Genomic DNA, 20,802 nt, shown 5'->3' with positions numbered 1-20,802 from the left:
CCACACAACTGTGGGAGTGGCAGGTCTGAAACCTGTAGGAGGGCCAGCAGGCTGAGTACTTAGGCAAGGGAAAATGTCCCACTCTTGAGTCTGGCGCTTATCAGGCAGGCTGGCAAACTGGACACTCAGAAGGATTTTTATTTTTTTTATTTTTTATTTTTTTTTAAGATTTTATTTATTTATGATAGACAGAGAGAGAGAGAGAGAGAGAGAGAGAGGTAGAGACACAGGCAGGGAGAGGCAGGCTCCATGCCGGGAGCCTGACGTGGGACTCGATCCCGGGTCTCCAGGATCGCGCCCTGGGCCAAAGGCAGGCGCTAAACCACTGAGCCACCCAGGGACCCCTCAGAAGGATTTTTATGTTACAGCCTGGGGTTAAGACTTTCTTTCCTAAGAAACCTCAGTCTGCTCTCTTAAGGCCTTCAAGTGATTGGATGAGGCCCACTGATATTAGGGAGAGCAATCTGCTTTAACCTAGAAGTCAGTAAGTTATAGATAGAACCACATCTACAAAATATCACCACAGCAACACCTAGACTAGGGCTGGACACCAGAGCCTCACAGAGAGCTCACCACACAGCAGGAGTTAAAGGCCAGGCCCCATTGAACTTGACTCCCAGCTCTGAGGGATCAGCCCAGCTCCAGAGGGCCCCAGGGGCTCATCTGAGGCCTTTGTCAGGGCTGGATCACAGTTCACCTTTCCCCCTGCCCAGCCCTGCTTCCTCCACCTGCATCCATGTGTGCTGATCCCAAGAGCATGGCTTGTTGAGTGCCCTGTGTACTTATCTCCAGCTCTGGTTCCACCTCCCTGGGAACCCATCCCACAAAACCAAACCTGGCAAAGTCAGGCCACAGCAGTGGACTGTCATTTCCTGTCCTGCCTTTACTGTCGCGGGTGTGTAATTCACCCTTGCTGTAATTCACACTCACCTTTAAATGACCTCTAACAGCAAGAAATATGACGCTAGCGGACAAAGTATTTAAAATTCAGAAATAATCCCCCCAAACTTGTGTTAAGTTCTTTTCCATATACCATTTAGTGACTAATTAAGTAGTTAACATTTACTGCACTCGCCATGTTCCAAGAACTCTTCGAAGGTCTTTAAATAGCTTATTTAGTCCTCTCAACAGACGTATAAGGTAGCTATTGCTATTGTATCCATTTTATAGATGTGCAGGTGGAGGCAGAGGTAGACTTGCCCAGGGTCACACAGCTTGTCTTCTCACTCGTGATGCTATAAACGTCAAGCAGGAGTGGATGGAGGATACTGATGGGTTTGTCCTGTGTACACACATCCTCAGCCCCAAGGACAGCTGGAGTGTGTTTTCTGGGCCCTGAGCTCCAAGTGGATTGAGAGGAGTGAATTGGTACACAACCAGGGCCTCATTCTTGGCTTCAGAGGGAAGTTCTCCAGAGCAAGTAGCGGGCTGGTGGTGGTAGGAAGGAACAAGAAGACAGTGGTGTTAGAGCAGCTAGCTCCCCTCCAGATCAGATAATTGGTGTCTGCTCTGATTTCCCATGGAAGGGTCTCGAGGCTTTTTGTTTTGGGAGACTGCCTTTTGGTTCTGTTAGATGCTGGTTGATATGATGGGGTGGAGGGTGGGTGGTGTGATTTCTGGGTCTGCCCCTGGTTTGTCCATGCCATGTCTGAAACACCAGTGTGGGGAACACCTGCCGAGAGGCTGCCTGAAATCACATTCTTTTTTTTTTTTTTCTTTTAAAGATTTTATTTATTTTAAGGGAGAGCGAGTGAGCACACACACAAGGGACAGGGGCAGGGGGGAAGCAGGCTCCCTGTGGGGAGCCCGATGTGGGACTCTATCCCAGGACCTGGGATCATGACCTGAGCCGAAGGCAGATGCTTCACAGATTGAGCCACCCAGGCGTCCCTGAAATCACATTCTTGAACTTTCAGGAAGGCCGGTTGGGCTGGCCTGAGATTTTAGGAAGTTAATCCAGAGAGGTGATTAATGAAACTTAGCATTTCCGAGATATCCGGTAAACTAAGAGATTCTTCGGAGAATCTAGGAAAAAGCAAAGACTAGCTTGCGTGTACCCATACATGTGGATTTTTGGCTTTGGGACAGGAGACTTAGTTCTGTCAAGTAATTGATCTGACTGAAATGCTGCTCTGCTCTTTTAGGAAAACCTTTCCACTTTCTCCTGGGTTTGTGGGGCTTGAGAAAGGGCCCCACAATGGAGGTGACATGCAGAATGCTTCGAGGAAGCTTGACTCCCACTTGCCTTCTCTGCTGGTGCAGCAGGGTGTGGCTTTCCCTCCACTCAGGAGACAGCACCATCCATGAAATACTAGAAGCTGGGTCTGAATTCTGAGTTTGAGTCCCTGCCCATCCACTCATCAGCTCTGTGATCTTCATAAGACTCAAGGTCTTTACCAAGAGAATTGAAGATAGTAATAGTCACCTTCCAGGCTCTCTCAATAAATAGGCCCGATGGGGCAGCCCTGGTGGCTCAGTGCTGCCTTCAGCCCAGGGTGTGATCCTGGAGTCCCGGGATCGAGTCCCATGTCAGGCTCCCTGCGTGGGGCCTCCTCCTCCCTCTGCCTCTCTCTCTCTCTCTCTCTGTCTCTCAAGAATAAATAAATAAAATCTTAAAAAAAAAAATGGGCCTGATGATTGGTGCCCCCAAAGGCCTTGGAGTTTGGGCTGATGAACAAGGCGGTTACTGTCCTGCAGAGGAATGGCAGTGGCCTTGCTGTGTTTTCTGGCTCAGGACGTCTTTTTTTTTTTTTTTTTTTTTGCACAAAGACTGAGATGTTCTATCTACATGAGATAAGAAGAGAGAAGCCCCCCTCCCCACTCCTTTTGTTTAGAGTGTCAGCCTGGAAGGTCTGGTTTGGGGATTGCAAAACCCAGCAGATTCCAGAGGGTGAGGCCAGCAAAGAAAACTGCTGGTACTTAGCTCCTTTCCCAGCAAGAGAAGATTAACAAAATCGCTGAATGAGCTCTGTAATTATACCTCGTGAGTGCTGCAAATTGAAAATGCGAAGAGGTTGCAGGTGAGAAAAGAACACTCTAACGGGGCTGGTTCAACAGGCAGGTGTGTGGGAGGCCCGCGGCTTCGGCAGCTCTGTCACCGTGTTCTGTGTGGTGCAGCCCACCCTGGAAGCAACTTCTGCAGGGGGCCCCGCGCAGGCTGGGGTCGTGGCCCCTGACCAGACGAAGCTGTGGAAACCCCGCTCACCTTGACCAACTTTGTGGGTCAGGCACCCCAGGATGAAACTTCCCATTCTTGGGGTTGAAACAGAGCTCCCCATCTTTGTCATGACTCTCCTCCTCCTCTTGCTTCTTCGCCATCCTCCCTCCCGCCCCACTTCTGGGCCCAGCTGGCCATCAGGCTCTGGCACTCCCTCATCCTGCATCCCGTGGCTGCCCAAGCATCACACCCTGGTGGGGCCATAGCAGCAGTGTGTTGCGGACTCTCCCTCTCTCCAGTCAATGCCTCGGTTATCCTCCCAGAAGCCTCTTGTGAAGTTCTGTGCCACAGATGCTCAGAAATCTCCAGAAAAAGGGGTGAGGGCTGGATAGATGGTCCTCCTGGGCTCCCCCCGGTGGTCTGTGTCCAACATCTGTGATCCACAGAGTGCTAATCATCCAGCTGGTGTGCCCACCATCTCTCCCTCCTTGGGCCCTCTTGCTTCTCCACTTTTCTGGAACATGTGCCTGAGAGACCACCCGATTCTCTCCACACCCCGTCTGAGGCCACTGCCCTGCTCTGAAGGCCTCTCCTCCATGCCTCAGGAGGTGGTAAAGATGGTAAAGACGTTGTTATGCTGTTGATGGAGGCCCAGTCCCACATGGCTCACTCAATCCTCACAGAAAACGTGGCTCCACTGTGCGCCCTGTGTACACGAGGACTGTGCATAGTTTACTTAGTCCTTCTACCTGGATTACACTCCTCTCTTGTCTATAAGAAATCTCTCTCACCTTGTGGTTGCATTTAGGTCCTGCCACCCACCCCAAGCTGAAGCTCTGTCTTCGCCTCCCCTGAGCTATCCCAGTGCTTCTTAGGGGAGCCACTACATTGTCCTCTTGTTCTGTATCATAAAACCTCGATCCACAAGCTTACGGTCTTGCGAGGCATGTAGACTCTCCAGGAGTGAGACACACACACCATGGAACTTTCTCATCCTACAAAACCTCAGGGCATGGCTTTGCACATGGGGTGATCGGTTAATTCCTACTGAACGACTCGTTAATGGTGGAGATCATGGAAAATCCTATCTGGAGTGCGTAGCTGTAAAGTGAGAAGTATGTTATAAACCTCACATCGGTGAAGGACATTTGTGGCGAGGCTCATGACTTCTATGTAACATACGTCTGAGGATTTAAAAAGTTTCACTTCCAAATTGTGTCCAGTACAAATAAGGTGATCTTTATGCCAGGCTCCGAAGCTTGTCAGAAGTCAGTGGAGATGGAAAAGCTGGTTTCAGAGCTCCTGCTGGTGAGCTCGTCACTGGTGTGCCAAAGTGTTTGAGCAAAGTCAGGGGGCACAGACCTACTTTCATGGTGAGTTCAAGGCTTTGTGAAATTCTTTACCCTTAAAGGGTACAAGAGAAACCTTCCCTGTTGGTATTTTGTAGGTATTTTGGGCTTTTTATTTTTTAACAGAGCAATAATGGCATATAACATAGAGAATTCTGTACATTGTTCAGTATTTTTTTCTTCCTTTATGCTGGTTGATTTTTGTTAAGAAAGCTTCTACCCTCTTCCCATCTGCCTCTTCCTACTGTATTCAAAATAAAAACATCTGCCTTCTGCAAAGCATCAGGGTGATGCCAACAGGAGGGTTTCACCTAGTAGTGATGATGTGTAATATTCTTTGGGCCCCTGACTCTATTAATGTACATTGTTGTCTTTTTTGGTTCTGTTATGGATTGTCTTGTCACTCAGGAATTTTGCTTTTTTTTTGGTTTATAGTATTGAGATGTTAATACAGTATCCATTAATTTAACTAGCAATTAGTGATTTCCATAGACAACCTCAAGAATGATCATGTGTTATTACCAGTGTTTTGATTTTTCTGTCCTGTGTTAATTTAAAAACACGAAATGGATCTCATTGTTTGCAAAGATGGTATCAATGCCTTTGGCATCTTTAAGATTTGATCCTGTGAGAATATCAAGACAAAAGTCATCATGGTCAGGTTTGTTTCTAAAACAGACTTTGGGATTCTCCTCCCAAAGGTACATGTTGTTAGATGAACTTTCTTAGAAATACATAGTGTCCCTTAACCTGTGGCCCACTTGTCAGCTGTTATGAAATGACTAAATATTTATGTTTTTCTAGTTGAACTAGGAAAAAAAGAACACAAAAAACCTGGTAAATGTACCTTTAACAGAAGGCTCAGTGTAAAAGGGGAGAGAAGTGGTATTTATAGCTGTTTTCTCTTTCTTGATGTCCCCCGCTCTTCAAATGTAGCCTGTTTTCCTTCAAACGTCTCATTTTTACTGGGACCTTGAGGCAGATCACGGTCCCCAGACTGAGAGGCTGCGGAGCTGTTTTGCTGCTGTGGGTTTGGTCTTGGTGGAAACTGGCAGCCACACCTTCCCCTCCAAGGTCAGCCTGATGCTTTCACATGCGAGGGGCAAGGCTGAGAAGAGGGGACAGGCCCTTCCTTCAAGAGCAGTATGGGCTTTGCAAGAGTCTGTGTGTCTGGGCGGGTTGATGTTTCTCTTCATTCTGTTCTCCACACGAGGAAAGAATGGAGAAGAAGCCCTGGAGCCGGAGGTCGATGTAGCATCACCAATGGCAAAACGCTGACCCTAAAGCACAATGAATGAAATGAAATAAACCAAACAACGGCCAACCCAGGCAAACCGAACTGGTAAGAAGCATACGGTTGTGGCCGTTGTGAAGCTCACACGTGATTCATGCAGACCCTTGCTATTTTTTTTTTTTCCAGTTAAACTGCTCTTAGTTTATTTTGGCGACGTTTCTTTATGATGGGGAGCAAAAGGAGACCCTTCAGGGGACTCTGTAAGATTTCAAGCACTGCCTCACTGAGTTCTAAGTCAGAGCAGGAAACACACATGTGCACACAACCAACAGTGTCAGCCTGAAGGAGACAACGATAAACGGCATCATTTTGGGCTATTAATGAGCTTCAGGAAGCAGAGAGCTGATATGGAAGTAATTTAGAGCAGCCAGACCGCTCGTATTTTCTGGGTTTTGAACTCCATCTCCCTAGCATTTGCCCCTCCCAGAAGCGACTCATCACAGGGACTCAGCTACTGGGACAGCAGCTGGCTGGGCTGCCTTGCACAGACTGCCTCTGCCATCCTCTTCTTCCTTTAATATAGTCTCAGGCTCCTTTGTCACTTGGCTTCTGGAGCACAGGTGTATGCCAGGGCCGGCTCCTGCGGGCTTCCTAGAGTGATGGTGCGCATCTCCATCCAAGTCTGCGTGTAGGCACTGCCGTTGGTTCCATGAGTGTGGCCACGGTGGCAACAGTTCTCCACAGAAATTGCCAAATGCTTCATATCCATTTTCCCTTGGAGAGCTGGTGGCTAAACATCCAACAGCATGCCACTTCTTCTGCAGCAGTGGGGTCCCACCCACCTGCCAGAGCTGACCCCACCCACGTGCTGTGGTGTCTGGCCTCTCCTATGTCTCTTCCAGTGGGGACCACCCCTGGTTCCTCTGTCTCAAGAATCTCTAGGTCTACTACTCCACTGGTTCCCTCTATCCTATTCATAAACGTACCATCTTCTTTGCTCATTATCAGTAAACAAAGAACAATAAGCAAAGTGGATCATAAACTTGAGGGGAAGACTTCTTGAGCCCTGATATATCCCGAACTTCTAGCAGTTTCTGAAGCATAGTAGGTACACAACAAGTGTTGGGTGGGTAAAGGCACCGGTGCTTTTTCCTCCAACTTCTCTGCCTTCTTTTCTCTTGGCTGCTCAATTTCTCTTAAAAATAGTTTGCATCTGGAGCACCTGGGTGGCTCAGTTGGTTAAGTGTAGGACTCCTGATTTCAGCTCAGCTCATGATCTTGAGGTCTTGGCATCAAGTCCTTGGGCTCTTCGTTCAGTGAGAGTGCTTGGATTCTCTCTCTCCTGCTCCTACTTCAGCTCATGCCTTCTCTGTCTCAAAAAAAAAAAAAAAAAAAAAATCCTGCATTGACTTTCACACATCCTCTCAACCATTCATTTGGAAACCAGCTTGCTTGACCATTCTGCTGCAACACTGTTAGAGGCCCCCATGAGGTTCTGACATGCCAGATCCAATGCCTGTTCTCAATTCGTATGGTGGGTTGAATGAATTTTTCATGCTTATTCATCCCTCTGCAGATCAGATGCTGTGAACTATTTGTGTCTTACTGGACGTCCTTCTTTGGAGTCCATGATGCGGATCTTTTCTAGCTTTCTAATTCTCACTGCTCTTCCCTGTGATCTTAAATGTTTTATTATCTCCTTCAGTGTCCCAAACAGCTCAGGGGCTGCCCTCAATCATATTCTGCGGTGGGGCAGTGGGGGGCATGTCAAACAAAGCAGCGGGTAGTGGGTATTTATCACTGTTCCCTGCAGCCTGGTCTCTCCCACTAGACTCAGCTCATGGGCAAAGCCTGTGCTAGTTACTGCTTAGCTCAGAAGCTGGCACGTGTGGGGGCCTCAGTCAATTGCATGTAGGACAGATGGATGGGTGATGGATGCACGATTGAATAAATGAATGGGTTTGAAAAGTGGGTTGAGTTTAGATAATGGAAGGAGATAAATACCAGTGGACCTTCTCCTGAATTACAGAGATGAACCACTCAATATATCTGAGCTCACACCCTGTGCCCTAAGTGGACATGAAGATGAAAGACACTCTCCTTACAGCACACCTTTAAGTACACCTGTTCACCTTCAGACCATTGCTCACCTGTCTCATCCACCTTGCATGCTCTTTGCTCCATTCCTACCTATCGAATACTAACGGCCCATCCCCAACTCCCCCAGAGAGGCCTTGCTATTCGACAGCGCTAGACAGAATTACCTCTTTTGTACCTCTCCCCCTACTCTGCACCTATTTAACTGTAAGTATTATCCTTCCATCAAACCCTTATATATAAACCCTGTTTATAGAGGGCATGTCCTATGTCATCTCCAGCGCTGGGCACTCAATACATACATCGGTTGCGATAGGTCTCTCATCTTGATAATCGTTCTTCGTTCTCTAAATCCTAGATATAGTGTTTATGCAGGGAGACTTACAGGCTGAGCTAATTTCCAGTGGATCATTTTAAAGTTAGAACCGTGGAGCATATTCAGCATGTCTGAGTTGGATGCAGATGGTAAATGAGTCGAAAGTGACTCTTTTGTACGTAGGTACTATGGTGTATGGGATGTTTTGTGTCTCCAGGCTTGGGTAAGTCTGCTTTTCCCCACCCTGAGTAGTCCTTCATGGACTCCCAGACACTCACAGCATGTTAGTTTCGTCCGCCGGCTACCGCCCTTCATAGGCCTGGGGTGGCTGTCACAGCTCCGAGTGTCACACAGAGGATGGTATCATGTGGCCTTTCTCTATCCGCCTAGAGATGTTTCCCGGAAGTCCTCTGGCTCACTTCCCGCAGGATCCAAGCGCCCATCCCTAAACCAGCCAACCAGGGGCGGGAAGAAGCGGTGCGCATGATAGGATTTACCCGTGACGCGGCGCTGGGAATGAGCAGGACACCCACAGCTGGGGTTCCTTCTGTAAGGCAGGAAGGGCAGGCCGCCTTTGCCATCTGCGGGGGCAGGGAATGGACAAACTGTGTCCTCCGTGGCCGTGGTCACCGGGACCACGGGGGTGACTACAGCCCTTCTGTCCCCGGCATCTGTCAGTCCGTTTCTTCTCACGAAAGGCTGCCGTTCGCTGTGCTGTCATGGAGGCAGCGCTCCCGGGCATCGAGGTGTGCATCTTCCCGCGAGCCCGCCTCCCCTGTGGTACACGCGCTGCTGCCGACACTGGGCGGCCAGGAAAATCTGTGTGCGCCAAGTGGCTCCTTGTCCAGCGATGAGGGGAACAGAGAGGACACGCAGCCCTCAACATAGTTATGCTTCTGTTCGTCCACCTGGCACGGCCAAAGCACCCCTCCGCGGACTTGCACCGCCTCCCTCTCACCCGCAATGCCCCACTCCTACCCACACTCTCTCACCCGCAATGCCCGTCTCCTACCCATAATACCTCTCTTACCCACAATGCCCGTCTTCCACCCACAATACCTCTCTCACCCACAACACCTGCCCCGTACCCGCACTGCCTCCCTCTTACCCACAATGCCCGTCTCCTACCCACAAGACCTCTCTCGCCCACAATGCCCGTCCCGCACCCGTCCCGCCTCCCTTTTAAGACAATGCCCATCTCCTACCCACAATACCTGTCTCCTACCCGCAATACATCTCTCACCAGCAATGCCCTTCCCGTACCACTTCCCTTTTACCCACAATGCCCGCCGTGTACCTGCACTGCCTCCCTCTCACCCACAATGCCCCTCTCCTACCCACAATACCTCTTTCCCCCGCAACGGCCGCCCATCCCGCACCGCCTCCCACTCACCCACAATGCCCCCCTCCTACCCACAATACCTCTTTCCCCCGCAACGGCCGCCCATCCCGCACCGCCTCCCTCTCACCCACAATGCCCCTCTCCTACCCACAATACCTCTTTCCCCCGCAACGGCCGCCCATCCCGCACCGCCTCCCACTCACCCACAATGCCCCCCTCCTACCCACAATACCTTTTCCCCCCCGCAACGGCCGCCCATCCCGCACCGCCTCCCTCTCACCCACAATGCCCCCCTCCTACCCACAATACCTCTTTCCCCCGCAACGGCCGCCCATCCTGCAGCGCCTCCCTCTCACCCACAATGCCCCCCTCCTACCCACAATACCTTTTCCCCCCCGCAACGGCCGCCCATCCCGCACCGCCTCCCACTCACCCACAATGCCCCCCTCCTACCCACAATACCTTTTCCCCCCCGCAACGGCCGCCCATCCCGCAGCGCCTCCCTCTCACCCACAATGCCCCTCTCCTACCCACAATACCTCTTTCCCCCGCAACGGCCGCCCATCCCGCAGCGCCTCCCTCTCACCCACAATGCCCCCCTCCTACCCACAATACCTTTTCCCCCCCGCAACGGCCGCCCATCCCGCAGCGCCTCCCTCTCACCCACAATGCCCCTCTCCTACCCACAATACCTCTTTCCCCCGCAACGGCCGCCCATCCCGCAGCGCCTCCCTCTCACCCACAATGCCCCCCTCCTACCCACAATACCTTTTCCCCCCCGCAACGGCCGCCCATCCCGCAGCGCCTCCCTCTCACCCACAATGCCCCTCTCCTACCCACAATACCTCTTTCCCCCGCAACGGCCGCCCATCCCGCAGCGCCTCCCTCTCACCCACAATGCCCCCCTCCTACCCACAATACCTTTTCCCCCCCGCAACGGCCGCCCATCCCGCAGCGCCTCCCTCTCACCCACAATGCCCCTCTCCTACCCACAATACCTCTTTCCCCCGCAACGGCCGCCCATCCCGCAGCGCCTCCCTCTCACCCACAATGCCCCCCTCCTACCCACAATACCTTTTCCCCCCCGCAACGGCCGCCCATCCCGCAGCGCCTCCCTCTCACCCACAATGCCCCTCTCCTACCCACAATACCTCTTTCCCCCGCAACGGCCGCCCATCCCGCAGCGCCTCCCTCTCACCCACAATGCCCCCCTCCTACCCACAATACCTTTTCCCCCCCGCAACGGCCGCCCATCCCGCACCGCCTCCCTCTCGCCCACAATGCGGGTTCCGGTTCCCCCGGTACTTCTCTCTTACCCACGGCTTCCGGGTGAGCAAACTGAGGCAGAGAGCGGCTCTGCCAGCTGCTGGGAGGCCAGCTCCGCCCGGAGCTCCCCGTCCAGGGCACTTTCTTTGCCCCAAGGCTGCTTTGGCAAAGGAGGCCTGCCCTTGAGGTGCTCAGAGCTGTTTGGCTTTATTGACTCCTCTCCAGGGGCCACTTTCTAACGACCGCGAACGTTCTCCTGCCTCTGACTGTGGGGAACATGGAGCCTCGGTGACCCCGCGGGTGACGTGCGTCGTGTCCTCGGCTGTGGCGGGGGTGGGGCTGGGGGTGGGGCTGGGGTGGGGGTGGGGCTGGGGTGGGGCTGGGGTCCTCCCGCGGGTCACGTGGTTCTGGGGCCCGTGCCTCCTGCAGGACCGGGGGCTGCGGGCAGGGTTAAGCCGCGTGCTCTCGCGCCAGAGTTCTCAAATGGCTGTGTGTTTTTTGAGTTCTTGAGTCTGGTTTGCATAATTTTCTGGCTTTTCTGCTTTGATTGGGCCAGCTGTTACCTCACGCGGCTGGTAGCGTGCCTTTCCCTGGCAAAGCTGCTCTCCTCGGACTTCATGACATTTTTTTGGATCCTTTGTGGCTTCTCAGCTGTGTTATGGATAATTTATGTTGTCAGATAAGTGCCCTCTGGATAAATGAAATATTAATAACGCCATAATGCTAATTTAAAAATACCCATTGCACATATTTAATAGAATCTTCTCTGGGCTTTACTCTTGTCTTTAAATCAGGTCCAGCAATATTCAGCCATAAATCAAGTTATTCTTTCGGCATGTAGAGATTTTGGCACTAAAGTATACTCTAGGATGACATAGTATAGTAAATCTTAGCCCACGCTTTTAAAACTCTTATTCCCTTTTCAGCAATTGGAAACTAAATAGGATTTTAACCACTTGTCTATGGAAACCATTTAACCGAGTGATAATCAATATCGCCTTTTGGATATAGAGAAAAAAAATTGGGAACCCCTTTGTTGACTCCAGGTCTGCGCAGCCAGGCAAAGCAGGCTCTAATTCACGGTTACCTTCTCCTTTCCGGCTAAAAATGCCGTCCCTGAGTTAGGCTAACACTGCTCCGTAAGGCTGGGTGCCGAAGTCACCCGTTGCGGTTGAGAAAAGCGCTTTGAAAATACGTTCAGGGGTATAAAATGATTATTGCTTAGTTTTTTCCTGGTTACGAAGAAAATCCCTGAAAGAAGATAACTGAACAAAACAAGACTCCCCCCTAATTCACACTGGAAACTCAAAGCCCGTTTCTGGTAGGGATCTCATGCCCTTCCTTAGAGCTGCTCCCTTCCTTTTAATCTTTCATCCATCTAGGTTTCTTGGTCTTTTTACAATATGGGAATCATATTATACATGTGGATTTGGATTCTACTAGTTTCCCAAGAGTTTATATTTTTCGTATTGTAACACGCTTTGTGGTGACATTGGGCAACTGGATGAACTGTCCCAAAGCACAGGCCCAAAGACTTCAGATGGACTTGGCTGGCACCCCAAGCAGAGTGGGAGGGTCAGTGGGGCTGCGGAAACATTTATAAATACTATTGCCCATTGCAAATATTGATTTTGATGCAATACTTAAGACATTTTCTAGTTTGAAAATATTTTCAACTGAAACAGTTGCCATTTGCAATTTGTCATGTTGTGAGGATTCTGTTAAATGTAATATTTTCGGATTGGATATTTTACTTGGAAAGTTGCATCAGCACAGAAATTCCTGTATCTCCAAAAAAGAGATTGAATTTTAGAACTGTGGCAACAAGCATATTCTAAGGAAGTCTCTCTCTCTCTCCCTCTCTCTCTCTCCTTCCCTCTCCCCCTCCTTCTTCCCTCTCTGCCCCCCCCCCCCCCATTTCAGCTTGTTCGTGTTCTAATGTTTTTAAAAATATGGATCCTCCTCAGCATCTACAAATTAAAAGGGTTGTTTCTTTCCTGGAACTAAAACGACTGTTTAATTACAGTTCTCAAGATGTTTAATAAACCCTATTACTCTTTGTTTTGAGCAGACAAAAGTGCTAAAAGGATGATCTGGGGAAACCATTATTACTAAAGCTGGGGTCTGTAAGGAAAGGAAAACGTTTTCAAAATATTTTCTTTGCAAAAGTATATGTGTGCTTCAGTATGCCAGTTCAGGCTTGGCCTTTGTTTCACTCCTCATTTTTGCTTCATAACGCTGAGCTTCCCTGGAGGAATGTTGCCACTCCCCCCCCCCCTTTTATTTAAAGGGAGGATTTTAAGTTCGTTCTCATTTTAGAGTATTTGTTTAAGAAATAGACTTTGTCACTAAACATAGAGTTGATCTTTGGTATTAATATTTTGGGGAAAAAACCCAAGTTTTAATATATTTAAATTCTTTTTCAGTTTGTTTCAAGATCTTTGAAGACCCAAGAAAAGCAGTATTGACCCAAAGCAAGACAAATGACTCATAGAGAAAAAAGATGGTGGGGCCAAGGGCAATTAAAGGTAAAACAAAATCCCAGATAACCCTATCTCTCCTTTAACATCTTGAATATTTGATATTTGTGTTCCCAAACCTCCCAAGACCTTTTGTTGCGCTGGGAGGTGGGTAAGGGGTTTGTGAAATAGGTGATGAGGATTGAAGATTATACTTATGGTGAAAAAACAAAAACCAAAGATCTCTCCGTGGACCATTTGGTATATGTTGAGAGATTGTGTTGGTTCCACTGATTGTCTCTGCTAAGTAAGATGCCCTGAGCCCAGGAATGCCTGCCAGCCCCTGACACTGACACGGGAGTGTTGGTTATGTCACTGCCTTCCAAGTATAAACCTTGTTATCACTCCTTTTTTTATTGCCTTCGGCCATGGTCTGCTCCTTCCAGAAGGACCAGAGGCCAAGGGCAGTATCTATGGATATTTATACTTTATGTTGTTTACATTTTCCTATTATATTACAAAGTTTAGGTTATGGCTATTTTATAGTTATCTCACCGGAATTCAGTGGAAGCCTCATTTCAAGAGGCGCACACAGGGAATTGGTTTCTGTCGTCATTAGTTAGGCAAAAAAAAAAAAAAAAAAAAGAAGAAGAAAAAAAAGGTGGAGGATTTCATCCCTTTATCTGCAAAATACACCCCTTAGCTGTTGGAAAACCATCAAGCTTCTCTCAGAAAAGCATTTCAGTGGTTAGAAGAGGTTATGATGGGGCTTATACAGATAGCACTCATTCAGGCCACAGAACTTATAAAAGTCTCTGTTTTGCCAAAATGAAACCAGGAGTGATTAGTGGGTGGGACAATAATACATGGGGCCTGGTACATTCCTTGAACAGAGTTGATGTCTAGTAAGAAAGGTTGCAAATAAATTGGATGTGATTCCTGAGGCACACCCTTCCCCCTACCCTCCCAAATCAGGCCACTAGTTTTTGTCAATTGAAATATTGAGCAAGTCCCTTAATAAAAGTATATTCATTTTCCAGAGCAGCTGTAACAAAGTACTGCAGACTGAGGGTTCAGACAACACAAATAGGTTCACAGTTCTGGAGGCTGGATGTCTGAGGTCAGGATGTGGGCAGAGTTGGTTTTTGTGAGGCCATGAGAGAGAGTCTGTCTCAGGCTTCTCTCCTTGGTTTGTGATGGTCATCTTCTTCCCATGTCTTCATATCAATCTGCCCTCTATGAGTAAGGACACCAGTCATACTGGATTAGGGTACACCCTGTGACCTCACTGTAATTTGATAATTTCTCTAAGGACCGTATGCCCTGTAAGGACGCTTTCTGAGCTGCTGGGGGTGAGGATCCCCAACCCGTGAAGTGATGGAGATCTATAGTGTTCAACTCTTTGCAATAGGTATTTGTAGTTATTTGGAAAGAAGCCATATCCTATTGAAGAAACTCTCTATTTTGTCTTTGTAGATAATTGTTGAAGGTACATTTGGTTGACTCTTCCACTTCCCACTGGCCTCTCTTGCCTACTTCAGGTATGCAGGCACCAGGGCTAGGACTAGGGTAGGCCTGAGAGGGAGTGCTTCCCATTCCTTTAGGGGGAAGGGTGCTTATGCTCTTGGCAGGAATCAGACCTGTGCAGTTCTTATGGTAGGCTTAGGCTTTGCTGGTAAAAGACTGGCATGCTTGATCCCTACTCATCAAGAGCAGTGTGCTTGATGACCAGCTCATTGGATTAATGGATTTGTTATCGTGGGTTTGCTTAGAGCCATTTTGCCTGAAATATTTTTACTTAATGAAAACTAGTTAGCTTAAAATTAAACATCTAGTATTTAAATTAGGGATATCTTTAGTTAATTGACAAAGGTCTCTTATGAATTTATTTATTGAGAATTATTTTTCTCAAAGGTTGCCAACACTTTATACAGTATTGAATTTTTGCTTTCTTAATCATAGTGACTAACACTTATTAAGTGCTTGCTGTATGCCTAGCACCACAAGAGGTTTCTTAGGCATAATTTAGCGTAATCTTCACAAAATCTAATGGAGTCAGCTGGGGAGAGAGCCAGATAGTGGTCCCATTCAGGTACTAACCAGTTGGAACAGACACTGGCCAAACCTTGTGTTCATACCTGTGTGAACCACTGACCATCAGTTTGGAGGTAGATAACTGAGGAATTTGTCTCCCTCCTGACATCAGGTATATAGTGTCTCATGAACCAGTTTTCTAGGTCTCCAACCCTGCTAGGTAGCCTACAATTTAATTCAGTTCTGACACTACCTGGAATTAGCATTCGGACCCCACAGGTTAAGGGCTCAGTCCCACAAGACTAACCTCCTTCATCCACTTCATACACCAATTCAAAGTATCCAGTCTCTCCCCAGATTACCTACACTTCTGTTCAACGTGGCTGCAGAGTTGGGGATTCCCACATCCCCCTCCATGACTCAGTAATTTGCTAGAAGGACACAGAAGTCAGGAAAATGCTGTACTCACTACTTCAGTTTATTTTAAAAGATGCAGGTAAACAGATGAATAGAGAGGTTCATAGGTGAGCTCTAGAAGGTTCCTGAGCCCAGGTGCTTCTGCCCCCATGGAGGTGGGGTGTGCCACTTTCTCGGCACATGTGTGTCTCCAACTTGGAAGCTTTGACTCCTGTCATTCAGGGATGATTCTGTTGCTCTTCTCACTCAGGAAATCCAGTGATTTTTAAGAGCTCTGTGCCAGGAACTGGGGAAGAGACCAAATATCTTTTTTATTATACCAGTTATATTATCCCCATTTTACAGATGTGTAATTATAGTTCCTAAAGGGTGAGGTGGCCTTTTCTAGGTCTCTGAGGAAGAAAATGAGACCCCGCACCTCCAACTCAGATGCAGCACTGCCTCACCAGAGAGCCTGCCCTGATACCATCCAGGACCACTCTTGCCCTCCTCAACTGCACCCATCCAGCATTCCATACCATACCTGGGGGTACCTGGGAGCCCATAGCTCCTGTCCAAACTGGCCTGAGCATCTTTGGGGTCTACACAGGCCTCTTTCCTGGGGTCCATCTTGTTTGGCAGAGTCTGTGTGTTCCCCCCAGCTGCAAGCATGGCCAGCAAGGCAGCTGTTTGGTGGGGCATGGCCATGTGGACTGGGGTGCCCACTTGACTCTGGGTGGGGGCACCTTGCATATGGACAGGCTTGGGTTGGGAAGAGAAGGAATGGTAGAACCGCTCTATTTCTAATTCTTGCCCCAACCCTACAAATATTCCTGTCTTTTCTTAGCCATTTTTTTTTCAGCATTTCCTCCCTAATTATGAAATCCTTATTTTCATTTTGGTACTGTGTCAGTCCACACTTGATGCAATTATGGCTAAAATAACTCAAAGTATTTGTTTTGTTTAATAAGACATTGGTATTTTTAAAAAAAAAGGATGAAGAAGGGAGACAAGTAGAATTCTGTTGAATGTCAATGTATTTTATTTTTTAAGATGCCTGATGATGAAATAATGCTAGGTCATGAAACACAAAGTTGTAAACATACACATTACCAAATGAATTTATCACAAGAAATAAATATTAAAGGGCTTTTGGACAACACAGATTCGAGTTCTGTAAGGGTTTCAAGCCAGGTAAAATAGGAAATGGAAGAGTTCTCACAGTGATATAAAACCAAATGTCATTCATCAATTAAATATTTGAAAAATGATCGTTAGAAACACAAATGTAAATTAGAAGTGCTCTTAGGAAATCCATAAAATTCCTCCCAAGGGGCAGAAAGGAATAGGCACCTGAATGGCTATATAAACAGTCAAGGATATTTGTGGGCGAAGGGGGCATGCTAAGTGGTAGAACTTTCATCCTCTTGGTCTTGAGGTGCTTTGCTTTTTTGCTAATCTGGTTTGCAAGGTAGGGATACCATTCACAATGAATGATAAATTCCTCTGATGAAGGCGATGCTGCTGGTGGTTGTGGGTTAGGGTCATATACCTTGGTTCCTTAATGTGGGGAGCTAGGAGGAGGTTTGTTTCCTGCTGTCCTGCCAGCCCAGGTGCCTCTTGTTCTTCAAGGCTCCCTCTTGGCACCTCCTTGGCTCTCCTTATGTGTCTAATCTATCCCTCCTCTCTCTCTGACCTGCATTTGGCACCTCTTGATATCTGTGTGAATTATTTTCCCATCCCTTGAGGGGTGGGGTGGTGTTGCATCTGGAATCTATATATTCCCTTCCCTGCCATTTTATCTTTGATATATTGTAAGTACCCAAAGCTTCCCCATAAAAGGTGGGAGACACAAACAGTTGTTTCTTAAATTTATCTTTTGGTTCACAGCTGGAATGACTGCTGTAACTGCTGTGACATTTCTGTTGTCTTGGACGTCCAGAAAATTGATTCCATTTCATATTTGAAATCCCCAGAAAGCCGGCAGGGTTCCCCTCTGTGAAATGGGAATTCAGCTGTTGTAGGAAGGGCTCTGAGAATCTCAGACTCGGAATTCAGCTGTTGTAGGAAGGGCTCTGAGAATCTCAGACTCTTGTGGTAGCAGTGTCTTGGTTATTCTTTGGTGTCCAAACTTATTTTGAGGGGAAGACCAGGGTTTGAGGTCATGTCTCTTAGCTGGATGAAAATTATATGATTGTGTTGGGATGAAGTTTGCTTCCTTTGAAGCCACTGTTTGATTCTCCTTTTATCTTTCTGGGTGGAGAATTTTTAAGGGGGATCTTGATAACCTAGTTATTCGAGGCTAATTGTGTGTATTAGCAATTTACTGTTACAAAAAAGCTATGTAACAACCACCTCAAATCTCAGTGTTTTAAAACAAGAACCATTTATTAGCTTATGAGCCTGTGGGTTGACCATTCCAGTTGACTTGGCTGGTCAGTTTTGATCTTGAAGTTTCCCTCCCATACTTGGGGTTAGGTTTTCTGTCTAGAGTAGACTTGACTGGGAAGACTGGATGACTCCACTGTGTTCCACATGCCTCTCACCCTCCAGCATGGTATCCTGGCATGCTCCCATGGTGGTGGAAGGTTGCAAGTGGAAACAATTCATGCCTTTTGAGGCTTTAGCTAGCAACCAGCACACTGTCCTGCTGCTGCATTCTGTTGTCTGAAGGAAGTCACGTGGACAGCTCTAAAACAAGGATTGGGGAAGCAAATTTGACTTCTTTAGTGAGAGAACCACAAAGTCACATGGCAAAAGGCACAGACACAAGGAAGAGAGGGGAATTGGAAACATAACTGTAGTATACCATGGTGTGACAGAGAACCATAAGCTACTCTACCTTTTCTAGGTTCTAGAACATTTCCAGGGTTTACAAGTTATCTAGCTGTGTAATAAACCATCCCTGAACCTAGTAGTTTAAAACAATATTTATTATTTCTCATGATTCTGTGGGCTGCCTGGACTCAGCTGGTTAGTTCTGCTTTCCTCATGTCAGGAGGGGGTGCAGTCATCTGAGGATGACATTCTAGAACATCCAGGAAGGCTCCCTTATGGCTCTGGCATGAAGTGCTGTCACCTGCACACCCACGTTGGGCCTTGGCCACAGGACTGTGCTGCTTGAGGTATGGGAACTGGGTTCCCAGAGGCAAGAAGAGGAATCTTCTGAATCTGTTAATACCTGGGCTTAGGACCCTCAGAATATTCCTTCTGCTGATTCAATGGGAGGGGACAAGCTTCAGCTCTTGGCATGAGCAGCAGCATGTGTGTGCAGAGAAGGAGGAATTTTGTAGGGTGAGCTGCCCCAGGGGGGTACCAAAACATGTTGAAAGAATGGTCTGCTCCTGAGCATGTGGTCATGCAATGGGAAGCCTTCCTTTCATTGAGAGGACTCGAGGAGGGGCCTCTGTCAGGCTGAAGGGCCTTGGGAACAGAGTGTTGTTTTCCTGGGGGTAACTACTGCTCCCCTGAGGAGATGGTCTTGAGGGAGTTGAAGGTTCCTGGGTCAGAGGAGCAAGCTTCAAGAGAGCTTTAACCAGGCTTCCATCGTCTCCCAGCCTCTGTTGTCACCAGCACACCAGGACTGTGGGTCCCCTTAAATAGCTGCCCATTTCAGTTTCAAGATTGTGCTTTGTTCCTTTGGCTTTCTTAGCAACTATTATCCCAAAAAGGACTTGCTTTAGGTTTAGGAACACTGCCTACTTTCTAAGATCAACAAAATTGGCTGTATTAAAAAGTATTGCCTAAATTTCCATGTTTGTTGTCTCCTTGTCCAGCCAGACTTCCCCAGATCTGGGATGGCTTCATGGAACCCTTTTGGGAGATAGGCCAGAAGAGAAGCATGTAGACCTGGAGGTGGAGGCCTCCCACGAGAAGCCCATCTTTGTTGGAAGTGGATGTGATTGCACCTTGAAAGGGTCAGAAAGGCAGAACACAGATGTGGTTGGGGCTCTAGTGAATGCTTTTGCATATCCTTGGAATAATGATGTCAATGGTAGACTTGAGAGGCAGCTTTGGTGGGTATTGTCCTATAAGCTGTTGGTTTTTTTTAAACTGTTGATTTTTATTTATTTATTTTTAAAGATCTTATTTATTTATTCATAGAGATGCAGAGACACAGGCAGAGGGAGAAGCAGGCTCCATGCAGAGAGTCTGACGTGGGACTCATCCAGGGTCTCCAGGATCACGCCCTGGGCTGCAGGCGGTGCTAAACCGCTGTGCCACCGGGGCTGCCCTAAACTGTTGATTTTTATTTGGCATTTTACTACTGCGAAGAGTCATAGGCCTGATTTACAAAGATGAAGACGACAACAACAAAATGACAATTGAGAGCAAATAGCGATGACACCTAAAAATATAAATTGAAAGACGGGTTTTCAGTGCCAGGAAACAATGTATGGCTAAGATGTTCAGAGAACCAAAGCCTGGGTGGGGCATGGTTCCTGGAGCTACGAGCCCTGAGGGAGGATCCCCAGGACAGGAGAGATCATGGCAGGGTCCAGCTATGGCCGGAATGGTTGCCAAATAGGGAGGGAGTGTGGAGTGGGTGGTGGGAAGGTGTGGGGAAGAGACACTCCAGCCCTCTTTCCTCCTGCTCCCTCATCTCCAGATGGTGTCACATTGACCAAAACATGATGGGGGCCAGAAGCTAGGGATCCCTGCCAAGGCAGCCTATGGGGGTCAGCCTGGGGGGCATGGGACAGAGAAGGAGGCTGTGGAGAGTGGCTCTGGGGATAGGGAGGGGCAGACGGACAGTAGCCAGAACTCATTGGTTTATAATATGAGTAAAGCAATACATTGGATGAAGTATTGATCCCTAGAGTATGGACACCTCAAAATTTAATTTGTTTAAATTAATTTTTAAAATGAATTCACATATCATCCAAATAGGGTGAAACCTGTTCATCATGTCAAACTGAAATTTCTTATTGGCCTTGGAGTCAGGCCAATCTGACTTGAATCCTGTCTCTGTTGCTTATTAATCCCAAAAAATCAGTGGCCCTCCTGGGTCTCCGACTGGGTGATGGGGATGCTAACTTTGAGTGGTGGTCAGGATTAAGTGAGAACATGCTGTGGAGCCCTTGGTCCAGGGACTGCACACTAGGCACGTGATTACTGGCGGCTGTGCTCTATATTAAGAGCTTAATTGTGA

The 20,802-nt window shown here is 47.9% G+C and overlaps 1 protein-coding gene and 1 long non-coding RNA gene across 11 annotated transcripts in view; one reads left to right on the top strand and one right to left on the bottom strand.

Annotated features, from left to right (window-relative positions):
- Positions 1 to 1,018: 1,018 nt before the first annotated feature.
- On the bottom strand, positions 1,019 to 10,709 carry LOC112661789 (uncharacterized). 10 transcript variants are annotated; one of them, XR_007407659.1, is made up of 3 exons: positions 10,647 to 10,709; positions 5,354 to 5,786; positions 1,019 to 1,428 (listed from the first exon to the last, which is right to left on the bottom strand). It is a non-coding gene; the product is annotated as an uncharacterized LOC112661789 (long non-coding RNA). The 10 variants fall into 10 exon arrangements; XR_007407660.1 differs by lacking the exon at positions 10,647 to 10,709 and adding an exon at positions 10,494 to 10,556; XR_007407661.1 differs by lacking the exon at positions 10,647 to 10,709 and adding an exon at positions 10,341 to 10,403.
- Positions 10,666 to 20,802, top strand: part of ERG (ETS transcription factor ERG) — a 186,149-nt gene continuing 176,012 nt past the window's right edge. Inside the window, exons 1-2 of the mRNA XM_025449910.3 lie at positions 10,666 to 10,824; positions 13,188 to 13,289. The gene's annotated coding sequence lies outside the window, so the exon portion shown is untranslated. The remainder of the gene's footprint in view (positions 10,825 to 13,187; positions 13,290 to 20,802) is intronic.

The sequence above is a fragment of the Canis lupus genome, chromosome 31, assembly GCF_003254725.2.
Source record: "Canis lupus dingo isolate Sandy chromosome 31, ASM325472v2, whole genome shotgun sequence".
Taxonomy (NCBI): Eukaryota; Metazoa; Chordata; class Mammalia; order Carnivora; family Canidae; genus Canis; species Canis lupus.
Note: the sequence above shows the minus strand (reverse complement) of the source record. Positions and strands in the feature narration are given on the sequence as shown.